We start from the raw sequence: 13,430 nt of genomic DNA on the forward strand, positions 1-13,430 counted from the left end.
CATATGGCAATCAAGAGGTGAATATCATTATGTTATTCAAGGACATATTACTAGAAAAAAAAAGGACATATTACTAGATAAATCCATTATGGCTCACAGCAGACTTGTAGGAGAGGCTGGGGGCTTGACATATGATAGCAAACCACGAGTGGTAAAAGTCAGGGTAAAAAACAAACCTGATTTGGTTAATATCAAACGGAGTATAGATTTGGATGAATTACAAAAATGATTTCATAAACATTGCATATTTTCTCACCATGTAAGTAAAATTCATGTTGGATATGTTCTTACCCTATAGAATGGAGTGCTTGGCATACAGTAAGTGCTCAATTAATGATAGATGCTACTTCACTTCACTGCCACCACTATGCAAAATCCAACTGAATTGTATGGTGCTAGGTCATATCATTGGAGTGCTTTAATATCGTACTAGGTGTGTACTCAGGTTTTCTTGCCTAACATTGGGGTAAGGCTGAAATTTTGTAATCTCCCATTTACCTAAGGCAAAGAATATTTTAATTTCCAATTCAATTTAATGAGAGAAGGAAATGGAGAGAAGAGAAGGAGGGAGGGGGATGGGAGGGGAGGGGAAGGGGAGGGGAAGGGAGGGGAAGGGAGGGGAAGGGAGGGGAAGGGAGGGGAAGGGAAGGGAAGGGAAGGGAAAGGAAGGGAAGGGAAAGGAAGGAGGGGGAAAGAGGGGGAGGGAAGGGGAGGGGAGGAGAAGGGGAGGGGAGGGGAGGGGAAGGGAAGGGAAGGGAAGGGAAGGGAAGGGAAGGGAAGGGAAGGGAAGGGAAGGAGGGGGAAAGAGGGGGAGGGAAGGGGAGGGGAGGAGAAGGGGAGGGGAGGGGAGGGGAAGGGAAGGGAAGGGAAGGGAAGGGAAGGGAAGGGAAGAGGAGGGGAGGGGAGGAATTGTCTGGAGGACCAAAAGAGGATAGCAATACGGTTCTCCATGATTTCCTTCCAACCTTCTAGGTTGAACTTGCATAGGATGAAACCAGTAAGTAGAGAGAGGGGATGGCATCTTGGATCGGCCCTGGCACACTGAAACACTGGTTAAGTCCATGCCCCTTGCCATAACTCATGGCCCCATCTAAAACTAGGAGTATAATGCCAAACTTATAAGTAAGATAAGATGCACCACACTCACTGATATATATAAACTAACGTATCACCTAGCATCTTTGCAGAAGAAGTACTCCACACAAATCCATTTTTCAGATAAATTACATTCCTTTGAATCATATTTCAGGAAAACATTATTATTTTTATTGAATTATTTATAACAAACATTAATTGTGACCCTGTTTTTGTTAGTCTGTACTAAACATAATTTGATTTTATGCTTGAGAAGAGTACAACTAGCAATTATTTTATTTAAAAAATGTGGTACTCTGAAAGTGTGTTAAGGTATGGGAAATTATTTGTCCTTACATTTAATGGCCCCACATGATTGTCCTTACCCTGTGTCGTTCTGAGTCTGATTTCCACTATCAGAATATCCTGCTTCTAATTTGGCTCTTTCGGTTTTTTTTTTAATAATTTCTAACCAGCAAAAGACCCCCACATTTCTTTTTTTTTTAATGTTTATTTACTTATTTTGAGGGGGAGAGATAGAGCGAGCAGGGGAAGGGCAGAGAGAGAGGGAGAGAGAGAATCCCAAGAGGGTTCCGCACTGTCGGCGCAGAACCCAAAGCGGGACTTGAACTCATGAACTGTGGGGTCATGACCTAAGCTGAAATCAAGAGTCAGATGCTTAACTGACTGAACTACCCAGGCGACCCTGAGACTCCCGCATTTCTGGTTGGACAAAACGCATGGACTCTGTAACAGACTTTTGTCACTTACTGATACTTCATTTCAGACTGTCCACTTGCTTATTCTGGGTTTGCTTCCTTCTGAAAATGCTGGAAATGTGGTTTCAAATACAAATGTCACTGACAAACTCCAAAAAGAGCAATTGACAAGCTATCTTTATTTCTGTTCTAAAAATTAATTGTATATAAATGGGTAAAGAGCTTCCACTGAGGACAGTCATTAGAAATTAAACTTTCACATTCATGGGCTGGCTTCTCTGCAATGCTATGTCTTTACAAACCTTGCATCGAAACCCTGGAAGCAAGGTTGGTGAGCGCATAAAAGCACTTAGGCTCCCGATCAAGGCAGAGTAGCTTCGGAAATAGAGAAGCAAGGAAGGAAAAAAAAAAAAAACAACAAACCAATTAACTTTCTAATTGTTTCCCTTAATGTGAACACTAGCTAGTGGAGATATTGTAGCAGCGGTAAATGAAGCTCTTGGCAGTCTTAGCGAGGCTAGCACAACACAGTCTTGGGGCGGGGGACTGTCCCCGCGAGGCTGAGGGTACACAGTCAGCTGCTGCAGCTTTTGCTTTCCAGAAGCTGAGAGCAAACTTCTGTACATTGAGAATGGGGCTTAGTACTAACGTCTGAACTTCTTTAGCTTCCTATCGACTTCCTCTAAGTATTTCTCCTAGACAAGATCTATCCGTCCTTTCCAGGTTCGTCCTAGGAGTGGTCTCCTTTCATCTGCTTCTGGGAAGTCCTGGCTTTCCAAAAGGAAGGTACTGATGCTCGCTTTCTTGTGTCCTCTTATATTTCCTACGTCAGATCCCAGACCTAGATTCAAATCCCAGCTCCTTCACTGCCTGTCAATATTTCCAGCCACGTGACCTTAGTCACATTACTTAATTTCACGGATCCCTGGATTCTTCAAATGGAACGTTTGGATAATAAGAGTGACTTCATGGGACAGTTAGGCGAAAATAGCTGCAGAAGCTCAGTTAACTCGCAGTACAGATGACGTGGTAAGAAGAGTCGTCAAGATACTTGACTTTGGAGCCAGATTGCCTGCCTGTGAATCTTATCCAGTGGCTACCAGTTGGGTGAAAAGTTACTTAATTTCTCTGAGCCTCAGCATTCTCACCTATAAAATGTGGATATTAATGCCTACCTCACGGAGTCATGTGCATCAACAAATCAACGTATGGAAAATTTAACCCCCTGCCTGGCAAAGAAGAAGCAGTTAAAGAAGCCCCCAGACTTGGCTGAGTCCTCACTACCTTGGCTGTTTCCACCATTCTTTGGTGTTCTCCCGTCCATTTATTGGTATTTCTTTAAGTTGTGTGTTCAGTGGGAGCAGGTGGGCTATGGGTGGAGCAGGCAGGAGAAGAAAGGAGATTCATTACGGCTCAACCCATATCACATACCTGTATTAAGATGCCTTGAGGCAAAGAAAAGCTAGAAGACGCAAATATGGAGCTTGAAACTCCAAGTCCTCAAACGCAAGGGAGTCAGGCTCTGTGATCAGGCAGCCAGCAGCAAATACCCAGCATCAGAAGAGCAGCAGAAACATTCCAGAGATGCTTCTGCTTCCAGATACATTTCTACCTCTGGACGTAGTTAGCATCTGCTCCCTCAGCCACCCCACTCGGCATGTGTGAAAGTCCTCCCTTGTTAACTGCATAAGGGGTAGTTCACTGGAGGGAATGCTGGGGGGAAAATCCAGCCCAGTAGTTCATACAAGGTGGATCACATTTAAGAGATGCTGCCTTCTGAGGCACCTGGGTGGCTCTGTTGGTTAAGCATCCAACTCTTGATTTCAGATCAGGTCACAATCCCAGGATCCTGAGATAGAGCCCTGTATTGGGCTCTGTGCTGAATATGGAGCCTACTTGAGATTCATTCTCTCTCTCTCCCCACTCTGCCCCTCTCCCCCATTCATGTTGTCTCTCTAAAATAAAACGATTACAAAACATACTGGCTTCTTCATGCTATGTCCAGATGTGGGCAAAATACTGAGAAAACACCGACAAGAGATATTTGTATGGAAGCGAGGCAAATATCCAGAAACTTCCTGGGAATGGTATCCATGAAAACAGTTTCTAGGCATGTAAATAATGAAATCGGTCATTTGGAAGTTTTTGGTGGCAGTGACATTTGTCTTACCAGGGTGGCGGCCACAACTCACACCTTCTCTCTTGCTCAAGAAACCACTTCAGAAGCCAAGTTGGTGAGAATGACATCACAGGGCTAACTGAACTTATCTGTGCTACAACCATAAATTGTTTGCAAGCGTCAGGACTTTATTTCTAGTAGCAATAAATTACTTACCTCAGCATCGATTGAGACACGCCAATGTGTAAAATAATGCGGTTTAGAACTCCCACATAGTCGGATACTTCCCTTTTGTAGTCGATAAAAAGTGATGCTCAGAAAGCATAAATAAGGTGCCCGAGGTCACACAGTTGATGAGTAGCAAAGCCGCCACCTTCTTGAAACCAAGGCTGCTGATTTGAGCCCAATGCTCTTTTTACACGACACATCACATCTCCCTCAGCAGACACCTAATGTGTTACTCAAGTGAATAACAATTCAGTAGTGCCGGATATGACTCACTTTTCCTCCATGACATACACTACCTTCCTACTAGGAGGAATCGTCTGCTCTCCATTTAGCCACTGGCCCACCTTTTCTACAGGGGTATACCGCTATTTCAAAATATATGCTACTCATTGGCAAACCTACATTTCATGTTCACACATTAAGCTGCAAATATATGTACCCTGGACTGAAAATACATTATAAAAAATGGGGCTGAACGTTGCTTAGACAAAATTTGTGCTTTTACAGAATTATTTATTATAGCAGAGAATCTTTAATGCCACTGACAAGATGGCCTGCAGCAATGTTTAATATTCATTCACTTTTATTCAGGCAGAAAATTGACATTAGAATAGGTCTATTTTTAAAAAAGGCATTCTTAGCTTTTCCAAAGGAAGGACGTTTTCTTCAAACGTTATTCAAAAATATGCACTCAGAGTGTAGCCCCAACTTGTGATACCAAATGCTAACTTTTTATTAGCCACTACATCCAATAAAGTGCTTTTTTGCAAACATCCGACCACGCACCAGACCTGAGAGCTGGGAGACTCTGCTAATAAAGAGGACAGACAGCTCAGGCCCTGCCATGTGTTCTAGACATAGGTCACAAGAGAAATGAAGACTATTCCCTCTGAGCGATTTGACAGCCATTTATTTGCTCAACATTGAGGCTGCAGATGTTGGAAAATGTCAACCTGCAGAAGGAACAAGGAAGTAACTACTGCAGCTTGACTCAGGCAGACTGCCAGGAGAGCCATGGGTTGGTGACAGATGGACAATTCTTTTTTTTTTTTTTTTTTTTGGTAATATCCATACAAAGAGAATACAGACAAGGACAGAGATTCAGGCAAATATACTTGCCCATTCTTCCCAGAGCCCCGGGCACAATGTGAGCAGTGGGTTGACAGTCACTGTGCCCTTGGGCCAGGGTGATTTTTGCCCGGGCTTTGCTCAGGCTATTCACTGGTCTGTCTTTGAATCCTTCATGCCTGGACTGGGTTAACTGAACAGCCATCTATCTGGGCTGCTTTCTCAGTGGTGAAGAAAACCATGTGCTCTGGAGTTATTTTATGGGTTGAGAAAGGGCAAAAAGAACACAAAAAAACAGGCCTGAACTCAAGGGAAATGAGGAAACATGAGAACTTGCATACCAGGCCGGCATGAAGGACAAGAGCTGCAGAGTGCCAGGCCAGCTCATGTTGTCCCGGCCATGGCACAATTGCTGGGTATCTAACAGGATGCAAAGGTCTGAGAACAGTGCGGCCAGGCCAGGAGGCTCAGGTGAGGGAGAGGAGCCCCAGAGAACCTCTTGTGGCACCTTCCCTCCTAAGCCTGGGTAAGGTGCACAGGGGACTGGGTCCCTCCTCCCACCACAGGAAGACATGTGTGGGGCAAGGGTGCAATTGCCCATAGGAATCAGCAGCACCCTCTCTTGACCTCTCTTGACCTCTCTTGGTCTCCTGGGGATTCCTTGCTCCTTGGAATACTAAAGGGTGGATATACTGATGGGAAATATTAGGTCCTTATCCAGCAAAGAGAGAAACTTGCGAAAATATGAAATTTTACTCTACTAAATTTCACCTATTTTTATCTTAGTGCTTTTAAATCAGTGAAGTAATATCATCCAGACCCAATGGGCGAGTTCACCTTGAGGCCCGATCAACTTGAAGCAACTATTATGATATTGGTTCAGCAAATAAGCACTTTCTATTGAGATGGGAAGATTTTAATATCATGAACACAGCAATGTTCCTCCCTGAAATAACATATAATGCAATTATAAGTAAATCTTAGAGGGTTGCGTGTTTGATTTAGTACAGTAGGAGTTATTTTATTTATTTTATTTTTGGAATTTGGGTAAAGTGATTTGATGTTTGCATGGAGAAATAAGCCTCCAATAGTGTTATGAAATTAAAAGAAATAGGAATAAAGCATATTGTGTTTGAGGCTGAAGAAGTTGTTGACTTTCCCTACCAGCCATAAAAACTTATTTTAAAGTTTCTTTGATCAAACTAACATAGAAGTGGCAGAAAAATCAATACAGAATCCACAAAAAGATCTGAATATCCTTGGGAAATTGACACGGAACAAAAATGGTATTTTAAGTTAGAGGAGGAAGGATGGCTTACTTAGCCCTCTCTCCTCTAAATTAAAATGTAGTAATTTTTTGACGAATTTGGCTAGCATAATTGACTAACCATTTTGAGAAAAACAAATTTAGACCTCATCCCACACCAAATACAAAAATAAAGTCTAGATAAACTAAAGACTTAAATGTTTAAGAATTGAAAAACAAGATGAAACTTAGAGTTCTTTAGCAAAATGGGGAGCTCCAAAACTATAATCCATAAGGCAGTTCTGATTATAAAAAGAAACTTAAGAAAAATATTTGTAATGATAAATGATTCCAAAATGTCAAGAAGACAAATGACAGGCTGTAACAATTATTTGCAAACCACACGAGAGATCGAAAGTTCAATTCTGTAATAGTTAAATTGATCTTTAAAAAAGGCATAGAAATCAATGCAAAAAATGTAAAGGAATACAATCCAATTTTTAAAATAAATTCAAAAACAACAATCCATATGGTTAGTAAACATAAAAAAATATGCCCAACTTCACTGATAGTCTGGAAAATACCAATTAAAGGTATTATAATATGCCACATTCCATACATTAGATTGGCCTCCCAATTGCCAAATCCAGTGTCTTTTTTCAATATTCATTCTTCTAGACTTTTGGCAACCCTTAACGCCTTTGACCATGGCCTCCATTCTGAAACTGAAAGCATTCTGAAAATGCTCCTACTTCACCCTGAAATATACTTATCTTGGCATGTGTGCTTCAAACCCTTGATGACTTTCCATTGTGTACAGGGTAATTACACAGAATACTAATTTTCTGTGCCAGCTAGAACAAAGGAAACATTTCTCTCACATACAGCTGGTAGAAAGATGGATACTACAGTTTGAAAAAGTAATCCAATACTATCTACTAAAATAATTGCAAGGCATAGCATTATTTGTAGTGACCTCCCTGAAAATAGAGGAAAATAATAGGAAATAATAGAGGAAAGAAATCAATGAAAATAACCTGAATATCCATCAATTGGCAAATGGCTAAATAAACTGTAGTACATGATCTTGTTAAAAACATATGGAAAATATGAAATGTTATGTAGTTATTAAGAAGAGTAAGTAAGATCTGTAGCTATGGACATGGAAGGATGTCAATGATAACTTGTTAGTGAGAAAAAAAAAACAGCTGTAAAGAAATGCATGGTGATGGTTAATTTTATGTATCCGTTTGACTAGACCATGGTGCCCGGATATTTGGTCAAACATCAGTCCAGATGTTGCTGCGAAGATACTGGTTTCTTAAGATGTGATTAACAGTTAGGTAAGTAGACTTTGAGTAAATCAGATTACCTTCCATAGTATGGGTAGGCCTCATCCAATCAGTTGAAGGCTTTAAGAGAAAAAAAATCTGAGGTTTCCCAAAGAAAGAAGGAATTCTGCCTCCAGAATGCTTTGGAACTCATGACTGCAGTTTCAAGTCATATATATATATATATATATATATATATATATATATATATACATATATATACGTATATACATACATATGTATGTATACACACATATATATACATACATATATACATATATATATATACATATATATACACACATACATATATATACATATATATACGTATATACATGTGTGTGTGTGTATATATATATATAATATATATCCTATTAATTCTGTTTCTGTGGCTAACCTTAACTAATATACACACATGGTATTTCCATAGTTACAAACAAATATCCTATGCTCGCATATTTCTATTTGTATAGGTTTGTACGCACATGGGGAAAATTAAGAAAGAATCTACACCAAACTAAAAATACTGACTTGTGTGTGTGTGTGTATTGAGGAAGAGGTTAATGGGTGGAGGGGGTGGGGGGAAAAGTCTAGAGCAAAATGGAAATAGCATGATGTGGAAAAAAGTAGAATACAATATCAAGTATATAAAAATTGAACATGCATAAAAATAAAGACGCATCAATTAAATTTTGAAAAGGCAAATTTGGGGGTGCCTGGGTGGCTCAGTCAGTTAAGCATCCAACTTCGGCTCAGGTCATGATCTCATGGTTCGTGAGTTCGAGCCCCACGTCGGGCTCTGTGCTGACAGCTCGGAGCCTGGAGCCTGCTTTGGATTCTGTCTCTCTCTCTCTCTGCCCCTCCCCCACTTATGCTCTGTCTCTGTCTCAAAAATCAATAAACATTAACAAAATTTTTTTTTGAAAGGATAAATTAGGACCAGATTGTGAAGGGCTTTTCACACCAGGCTAAAGAGCACAGACTTACCCTGTACACAGCGGAAAGTCATCAAGGGTTTGAAGCACACATGCCAAGATAAGTTTATTTCAGAGTGAAGTAGGAGCATTTTCAGACTGCTCTCAGTTTCAGAATGGAGGCCATGGTCAAAGGCATTAAAGGTTGCCAAAAGTCTAGAAAAATAAATATTGGGGAAAAAGGCCCTGGATTTGGCAATTGGGAGGCAAACTTATCCTTACTAGGGTCTGAGTTTGATAGTTAGAAGAGCACAGCATACATACAAGGAAATGGTTAAGACTGACATTTTTTTTTTTCAAGGAATATAATACCCAAGGACAGGGGACAGATAGAAGACAGTTATCATGTCTTTTCTCTGCTTGAAACCCTCCAAAATCTCCTTAACTCTCTCAGAATAAAATAAAATCCTTATACTAGCCTACAGGTCTTATCTGATCTGGCCCCACTTATCTCTTTGGTTCCATCACCTGCTAATCTCCCTTTGGCCTCCTCCTTGTTCCTGGCACACACACAGCTCTCCAGATGTCACAGGGACTTTACACTCCACTGTCCTTTTGGCCTGAACCGCTATTCCCCAGGATGTTTGTTGTATCTCCTTGTCAGAGACCTTCCAGATCAACTTATCCAAAACAGCATTCCTTCTATGCCCTTCATTTTCCATTTTTTTTGCCTTTATTTTTCTTCATCACTATCACCATATATTTACTTGCTTAACATTTGCCTTCCAATACCAAATGTGAGCTCCATGAGAAGTGAGACTTTGTTATTTATATCTCCAGCAACTATAACAGTTGTTGATACATGATAGGAGTTTAATAAAAATGTGTTAAAGGAATTAAATTAATCTGAGAGAATGTGTATCTCTTCTCAGAAAGCCCATAGTTTATTTGTGCATGCGCACACACACACACACACACACACACACAGTATTCAAGTACCACAAGTTAAGGTAGTGCAAAAACAGAGCACACAAGTCTACAGAATAGACAGTGGGTTGAGGTCAATTAGGGAGCATTTTGCACCAATTAAGAGGTTCAAGTGAGATCTGTGGGGCAGAAGACAGAAAGTTGCATTTGCAAGAAGAGACGGAAGGAAGTGAGAAATGAGTAAGGTTTTCTCTGAAGACAGGGGTGAGGGAAGATTAAAAGAGAAATTCATGTGGAGATCATCAATTCTCTGGAGGGCTCAAAATACATTATTAATGATTTTTCTCTCTCGTTTTCTGTCTCTCTCACACACAAAACACTGAAGAAATTCCTCAAGTAAAACTAGGGTTTGGCCTTTAGTTGTATTTATATATGCCTTCCTCCAACAAGTTTCAAGAAATTTTACAGCAGATCATTCAGGATTGGTGTGATTTAAAAAACACTGATGAAGTTTTACACCAATCGTCTTTAGGAGGCATTGAAAACCCGTCTCAGTCACTCCTGTGTCACCCGATGCCTTAGTTGTTGGGTTAGCCACTAGTTATCAATTCTAATTTCACTTTATAGTCACTGAAAGAGCAGTGACTATAATTAATTAATTCACAAACTTTGAGAGTGTGGTCTGGGCACTGACAGGTTCACAAAGCTCCTCAGGTACTTATGGAATGCATCCAGACTGAGAACCATCGAGCTAGGACATTCACTCCAAATGGAATCCCTGAGCACTCAAAGGTGCTTTAAACAACACGTTTTGTTTCTCGTGCTTCTATTTGGTTCCCTCGGTTCTTATGGTTAGAAATCCTAGTGGCTTGACTGAATTCTCTGCTCGGTGTTTCCAAAGGTGGAAATCAAGGTCAGATGTCAGCTGGTGTGGGCTCTTATCCAGAAGCTCTGTGGGGGAAGAATCCACTTCTAGGCTCATTCCCGTTATAGGAAGAGTTCATTTCCATGTGGCTGCAGGACTAGGCTCCTCCTTTCCTTGCTATATCCTCACCATAAAACCCCCTCCATTTCAGAGCCGGCAACAGCAGGCTCTCTCTTTATACTTTGAATCTCCCTTCTGTCACATGTCTCTGACTCCAGCTGGAGAAAGTCCTTTGCTTTTAAAGATTAATGCAATTAAATTGGGCCCGCCCAGATAATCCAGGGTAATTTCCCTTGAATCCAGGGATTGAAGCATAGACATTTCTGGAATCCATTCTGCCTACCTCACCGCTCTAGCCCATAAAATGATGACCATAACCTCTGTGTCTATATATTTCATCATTCAATCCAAGTTAACTTGAAGTCTTGGCAAAGGCTGCCTTCCTTCATGCCAGTGTCATGCCTATGTTATCAGACAAGGTACGTCCCACTGTCCTTCTGTTAGGGCTGCTGTAAAAGAAATAGCATACACGGGGTGGCCTGAATAACAAAACATTTATCTCTCACAGTCTGGAGGCTGGGGAGTCCAAGAACAAGGCCATGGCAGACTCAGTGTCTGGGGACAGCCTGTTTCCTGGTTCATAGATTGTTGTCTGTTATCTGTGTCCTTACCCGGCAGAAAGGGTGAGGGCACCCTCTGGAGTCTCCTTTATGACAGCACTGATCTCATTCATGAGGAATCACCTCCCAAAGGCCCCACCTCCAGATACCATCACAGTGGGGGTTAGCGTTCAATATATGAATTTTAGGGGGACACAAACATTCCGTCTATGTCTCCTAGCAAGAACTTTTAAGAGTCAGATTCCTTGTATAACACAAAAATAGTGAACCCTTCCCCACGGGAAAAAAAGATACAAAAGAACATTTAAAAAAAAAATTAATGGTTCTTGACCTTTATTTTGCCCATAGCAAGTTGAAAGTAAGCCATAAACATAGTTATAGTCCGCATGATTAGCGCTATAACAATTCCTTTCTTTATTTTATTACTATAGCAGTAATGTATTTGAATGGTTTTTTAAAAAAATGGATGTTTAAATTGTTTCTAAATAAAAGAGCAGAGGAAGTACTTAGAATTACAATTCTTCCTTTTTTTTTTTAATATATGAAATTTATTGTCAAATTGGTTTCCATACAACACCCAGTGCTCATCCCAAAAGGTGCCCTCCTCAATACCCATCACCCACCCTCCCCTCCCTAGAATAACAATTCTTAATCCCAAAACTCTATTTGTCTCATCTATTTATTTTAAACATGGTTAGTCCTGCATATAGGCATGCCATTACTACATGTAATATTAATGTCACTAAAGATATACTTCTGACAGATGGTAAGGGAATCCTGCCAGCTTTGATGGGGCCAATATCATGGAAATCACGCTAAAAAAAAGGACCAAAGTGAAATGGAATAGTTTCCAGGTAGGCTGGAAACAAGGAGGAATGATATTAAATTATCACCTAGGAAACCAGAGGTATACACGTTTAAAGATTTCACCATTAGGGTCACTTAGAGTTTACTTTCAAAGGTAAAAACATACGTGTTTACTCCAGCTGCATCAGGAGAAGGAAGTCGAGCAGCACAGAACAGAAGGAAGCAGGGCCCTGCGCTAGGCTGTGAGGCCTAGTCTGTGCCGTGCTGCTTCCTATGTTGACGTGAAAAGGCCACTGACGTCAGCACGCGGGAGGGAGAGGCAGAGCTGCTGTGCACCTCAGCCCTCCAGGTCACCCTCACCCCTCTTATAATCAGACCAGTGACACTCAGCACAATGGCTGCAAATGCCATTAGGCAGATTAGCACATGGCAGTGAGCCTACATGCCACTGAAAGTCCATACGCTACCCTAAGTCCGAAGCAAGAGTCTGATACGTCTGTGACCCTGAGTAATTGTTTTTGTACCGGCTGCCAAAAAAATCAGAGGAAAGTCATTTTAGACACTTCGGTTTAACCACAGGGAGGCTTTTATGAGGCTAATAAACCCATCTCTAAAATGTTGTCAACAGGTGTATTCAAAAATGCTGCTGTAAGCATATAACCTTTTCTGGAGTACACACTGTACTTGTGTTTTGGATTGAAAGCTTTGCAACATGCCATGGCCAAAAGTCATAGAATTGAGGTTTCAATGTGAAATATTAAAGAACAGCTGCTTCTATGTGGAAGAACTCATGAAATACAGTCTGTGGCTGTTGTAGGCACTGGCTATCCCTTGGGTACCTGAGCAAGAAATACCTCAAGGCATGTGGTTAGTGGAGGGTTGTTGCCATGATTTGTCCAGAGAGCACTCTGAAAGTATTTTTATCTCACCTCAGGTTAGAAAAACCCATCAACCAACCAACAATGACAATTCTATCCAAAGTTACTCCTGTCGTTGCACCTAGAGAGTTTAGTGCCCATTTTTAGAAGCTATAGGTTGCCGAAGCTCTCAATCAAGGTCGATAACAAAGGGCAAAGAGATCCTAAAAGCACAAAACACAAGAGCTGGAATGGATATTCCAGATCCTCTAGTCCAGAGGATCTCAATCCATGGGCTTCCAGCTGCTATCATAACAAAGGAACCATAAATCTATAAATGCAACAAACCTCACATAAATAGCACGTGTGCACATACACACAAATACATCCACACGTGCTTACTATGTTTTCAGTTACAGTTCATCGAAACCATTTATGTTCTCTTCTCCTTTCCAAGATGGTAGTCAGGCTTTTTGTACAACACTGGCTCAGAATAAGTTTGAATTTCTTTCAGGTTTTTTTTTATTTCTGAAACCCTAAGCTGCTTGAAGTAATTAAGTTGTAAGCAGGGGAGAGAGGTGGAAGCTTTAAATCA

The sequence above is a fragment of the Neofelis nebulosa genome, chromosome 8, assembly GCF_028018385.1.
Source record: "Neofelis nebulosa isolate mNeoNeb1 chromosome 8, mNeoNeb1.pri, whole genome shotgun sequence".
Classification (NCBI taxonomy): Eukaryota; Metazoa; Chordata; class Mammalia; order Carnivora; family Felidae; genus Neofelis; species Neofelis nebulosa.